This window comes from Lates calcarifer, linkage group LG7_1 (genome assembly GCF_001640805.2).
Source record: "Lates calcarifer isolate ASB-BC8 linkage group LG7_1, TLL_Latcal_v3, whole genome shotgun sequence".
NCBI classification, from domain to species: Eukaryota; Metazoa; Chordata; class Actinopteri; family Centropomidae; genus Lates; species Lates calcarifer.
Window position 1 is genome coordinate 2,055,886 of NC_066839.1, and position 5,212 is coordinate 2,061,097.

The 5,212-nt window shown below is 39.2% G+C and overlaps 1 non-coding gene across 1 annotated transcript; it reads left to right on the top strand.

Moving 5' to 3' along the window:
- Positions 1-2,320: 2,320 nt before the first annotated feature.
- On the top strand, positions 2,321-2,392 carry trnap-cgg (transfer RNA proline (anticodon CGG)). Its single transcript has one exon. It is a non-coding gene; the product is annotated as a tRNA-Pro (tRNA).
- The last annotated feature ends 2,820 nt before the right edge of the window (positions 2,393-5,212 follow it).

Genomic DNA, 5,212 nt, shown 5'->3' on the forward strand with positions numbered 1-5,212 from the left:
CTAAAGATAAATCTCAGGTGGACTCTCACTCTCAGCAATGGACTTGATGTATATCTGACTTATCACTCATGATCTCTGATGTTATCTCTATAGTTCTTAATTACGGATGAATCTTGCATTGTTGTTAACACCTCTCAGATTCGTGACTGAACGCTGCATGGTTTCGTCTGAATACTTGGCTGCAGTCTTTACCAGTGTACCGTGGCCGTGCACAAAGCGCTTCTCTGGCTAATTACTGCAAAACAACAACTCTGCTTTGTTTTGCAACCCAGTGAACATCAGTTATAAATTATGACGGATTAACTTGTCAAAAAAACTTTTTTTTTCTTTCTTCTGAGGTAATGACAGTTCACTCCTTCTCATAAATGCTTTTACTTTAGTGTGAGACTTACATTTAAAACGTGACTTTACTTGATTTTTTTCTGTTATTTTTTGGAAGTTATGTGAGAAGATAATCCATCCACCTGCACTGTGGGAACCCCCATTGTTTAGCCCATTTCATCTCATTTGCATCCCACCTGTCTTGTATTTGCAGTTCCACCAAAGAGACATTTTCCCCTCTTAACTTCCTGCATGGTTTCATTGAAGCAACAGTTTGTCAGCAACCGAAACAATCTAAAAACATTTTGATCGCACTTGGTCTAAAAATATCATTTATAGTAACACAACTCATAATGAATACTTTTACTTTAAATACATTTATCTGACACTACCTCTCCTAGGGGTTTGAATGCAGGACTTTTACTTCTAATGGAGTATATTCACAGTATTGGAGCTGAGTTCCTTTATCACAGGCTCATCCAGGATTTGAACCCAGGACCTCTCGCACCCAAAGCAAGAATCTAGACCAATGAGCCATTTGAATACTTCCTCCACCACTAAATAAATCCCTCCTGTTTATGACCAGCAGAAAAGATTTTTCCAGGCCTAGAAGACAATGGTGTTGTACCACACACACAGAGGTGGTCAGGGCGAAAGGCAGGCTCACAAGGTTCAGGACTTGGAGGCCAAAGTCTGAGGTTTACTGTGTATCCTGCTTTTGGTTAGGATTTAGCTCCTTAAATACTTTGGTTATGGTTAGGAGAAGGTTGTGGTTTTGGTCAAATATAAAAAAAAAAAATACAAGCCTTTTCAGACCTTTGCAACATTTAACAAGTGCTTTCAACTGCTTAAACATGAAGATAAATATCTGTTTTCATGCTTTAGTTGGCACAAATCAATATTGTAGGAAAAACAAATAAAACACAAACCTTTTATGAGATACATTCGGTATTTTAGAGACTCTGCAGTTCATTTAAAACATTTGTTTGTTATGGTTATTAAAAGACGTAATCTGCACAGGTGAAACTGACAGACGTAAACAGACGTTTACCCATAATGCCCCTAAACGTCACACTAGTCGTGATTGACAGCTTAACGTGTAAAACCCGTTCAAAAACCATTAGATATCATTTTAAAGATCATTTTATTGCATTTTTGTTGTGGGCCTGTGCGAGCAAAGAGCCTCAGAACGCAGATAACACGACATAGTTAAAATGCAAAGCATTAAAACGACGTGTGATGATCATCTGATAGTTGTGTACTTACTCTGCACATCAAAGACTGTGAGTCTGCAAAGTCACAAACACAACTTGCTCAGTGTCGGATCAGAGATGGTTCCCACAGATCTCACCTCCAGCTAAAAACACATGGTGTGTTTTGCCCTCTGATAGCATCTCTAATGAATGAATAGCTGCTTGAAGTGCAGAGTGCTGACAGACAACAGACGTAAGAAAGCAGGGAGGGAGGAGGGAACAGGTTCATGCCATCTTAACTATTCGACTGTCTGCCATGTTGCCACACACCCTTCCGATCCTCCACCTTTCACTTTGCTGCTGCCACCCAGGTTTTTCTGACTGACGTCTTTCCTCCTGTCAGCTCGTCATCTTTGTGTTGTTATGAATGTTTTGTGTTGTTGCCGATGGCGGGTAGTGATAGTGCCACCTGAGTAGCTTCCCGGGGTCAGGGAATTCTGTAAATTGAGCATGACGGTTTTAAAATGCAAATAAGATCCATTTATGAAAAGTGAGAAAAATGTGCAGCAGACGGCAAAGTAGTGACCGGTTAGATTCGACTTTGTGGAATAATAAAACTTGATGTTTGTATTTTCTAAACTAAATGAGTGCTGTGCAAGGTACGATCAAAAAGTTCTGAGATTGTTTCTGTTGTGAACAAATTGAGTGTCCTAACCACATAGCACAACACAAACCTCTTTGGTATTCAAGTCCTGAACCTTGTGAGGCCAACACCTTGTATTCAGTGATGGAGGAAGTATTTAAACGGCTCGTTGGTCTAGGGGTATGATTCTCGCTTCGGGTGCGAGAGGTCCCGGGTTCAAATCCCGGACGAGCCCGTGGTAACTTTGTCAAACTCAAATACTTTAAGTAAAAGCTCCAATATCATAAATAAACTCAATTAAAAGTAAAAGTCCTGCATTGAAAACTCTAGTAAAAAGTACAGTAGTGTCAGATAAATATACTTAAAGAAAGTTTTCATTATAACTTATGTTACAGATATGTTACTATAAATGACATTATTAGACGAGGTGTGATCGAAAAGTTCTGAGACTGTTTCTGTTGGGTATAAACAGTACCCAACTCGCTGCTGCTGAGCAATAACTTTCATGAGTCAGTAATCACACAACATCATGCAATCTACACCTGGACTCATGTCAGATGTGTTTTTGTGACCACTTTTTGCGATATCCTCATGGACCAGAAATACCGCGTCAGAGTCGACAAGGATTTCTGACTCAACCTTCATTCAAAACTTACAAATAGCTCCTTTAAACTGCAAAGATTGAAAATTAATAAAACTTTCCCAGGACTGCAAAGACAGAAATTTGAAAATATGTTGCAAAAAAGTTGCTGTTCCTCTAGTAGAAAAATTGGGTATTGATAAAAACAAAGTGAAATGGAAACAGACTAGTGAATAAATGACATGAAGCCTGTGACTTAAATCCAATGTGATAGGAGATTGTGACCTAAACCTATCAAAAAATATAACAGTCCTATCAAGTTTTCCATCGTTTAAGGTTCAACTGATGCTCTTTAAATCATCCTATTGCATCGTGATCAGCTTTCACTACATTTTGATGGAAATTTGACTAATAATGCAAATATATTGAGGGCTTTTTAAAATATTAGTGTAAATGTATCTGCACAAATAAATAATGAATGTTTGCAATGGATAGATTGGGTTCTTATTTTCATGTTTGCCTTTGTTTTGTCTTCCAGGGTGTTTGTTTACAGCCTGTCTGATGAAGGCGTCCAACAGGGAACAAACCAAAGACATCTGCAGTTCTCAGCAAGACGAATTGGTGAGAAAAATATTTTCATAACTGACAAGGAAGGAAGAGGAACTATGAACATAAGAGTCAGGCTGCAGACGTCTAAAGAAGAACCTGGGCTGTGGGTTGTCGACCGTCTCTTCTTATCACAGGATCTTTTACCTGTGCAGCTGATCTGTTAATCCTCCCTCCAAATCTAAAGCGAGATAAACTCTCACAATATTTGACCTGAGGATTAACACTGACAGGCTTTTAAAATAGTTGAGCAAAGGAGGGTGGGTGGGGTGGGGCTCAGCTCTCCTGGCCAAGTGAAGGACGCTCAGGTTTCACGGTAAAATAGAGGTTACAGACCTTTTCCCTGGTACCTGAAGGCATCACTCTGCTGACATGTTACACTGTGGTCCTTAAAGCCTTCACTGTCACTTATAACTGTATGGATTTATATATGGAATCGACAGTGCAGTGTTTCTCCTCACAGATTTTCAGGTGTTTCAACAAAAATAAAAGCTGAAACTTTTTTCACCTGTGCAGGTTTCATCTTTTAAGGCCCAGTGAAGCGTGCGGAGCTGCCGCTGTGCTTGGCTTCTCACCAGGCATGTTGTAGCTGGTTAGGACAGCACGGAAAACACGGGAAGAAACGTATTACTTATACTTTTATAATGACTATGATTGTAGTTTTTGTGTGTGGATTTACGTATTTATTTTACATATTTATGCACTGGTAAATAATTACAGAAAAGAAAAGAGATCTGGTTTTTCTAGACGTCTGTGTTTTCTGGTGTTAAAACCGAGTGTGTTTTATTTAATTCAGGTCCCAGGGTTCAGCCTCGAGCTGCCACTCTCTGTTCGAGAATGTGTGCGGTCACAGTGAGGTGGATTACAGATGTGGAACTTCCTGCCACCTGAAAAGACGATAGGTGTAAACTAAGAGATGACACTGATCTGTATGAGGGTCTGTTGAAAACCTGCAGGTTTGAACACTTGGGTGGTGCAGAGAGAGACAACAGCACACATAAATGAAAGCATAAACTTTAAAATGAATACACACCTTATTACATGATGTGAATTATTTGCATGATTTGACCAAAAATTCTTTTCACTAAATGTCTTCAGCCTCATTTTGTTGCCTTCTTCAGTGGATGGACAACCATACGTGGGTCAGATGATGTCAGCTGGATTATCTCCATGACAACAGATGATGACAACAGTTATGGCTGAAAGCTCTGGAGGAAATTCAGTAGGTAAGTGGACCTTGAGTTAAGAATATTTAGTAAAACTACTATTTTTAAGGTCAAGATTGAACTTTTAAAGGTTTAAAGGAATAAACAGAGGGAGATTAAAATGTGGATGTAATTATAGAATAATTAGGTTTGGTTGATATAAAACTGCTGGATGAAGCTGGATTTGCTTGACCTTTCACCCACATCCACACTCCTGTCTGGACCACACAGGTCAGAGCTGAAAGGCCGTTTAAAGGCTCCCAGCAGAGGAAGACAGGGTCCCAACCTTTTTGTCTTGGGACCAATAATGTTGGAGCAATGTTGACTTGTTTCCTCTCGTCACAGGTCAGGGTTTTGCCGTGGACCTGGGTTGTTTTAGGGGCCAGTATCTCACAGTTACGGTGGCCCTGAAGGTCAAAGCGTAACAAAATTTCAGAAAACAAAATGTCATCTCACAAAATGACATTTCAGAAAACACAACATTTCACAAAACAAAAAACATTTCACAAAACAAAATAATTCAAAAAACAAAAGAATTCAAAAAACAAAAAAACATTTCATAAAACACAAAGACATCTCACAGTTTGTTATGTTTTCTCAAATGTTATTGTGCTTTGACCTTCAGGGCCACTGTAAACAGTAAAATAACAGTTAATGTTGAGGC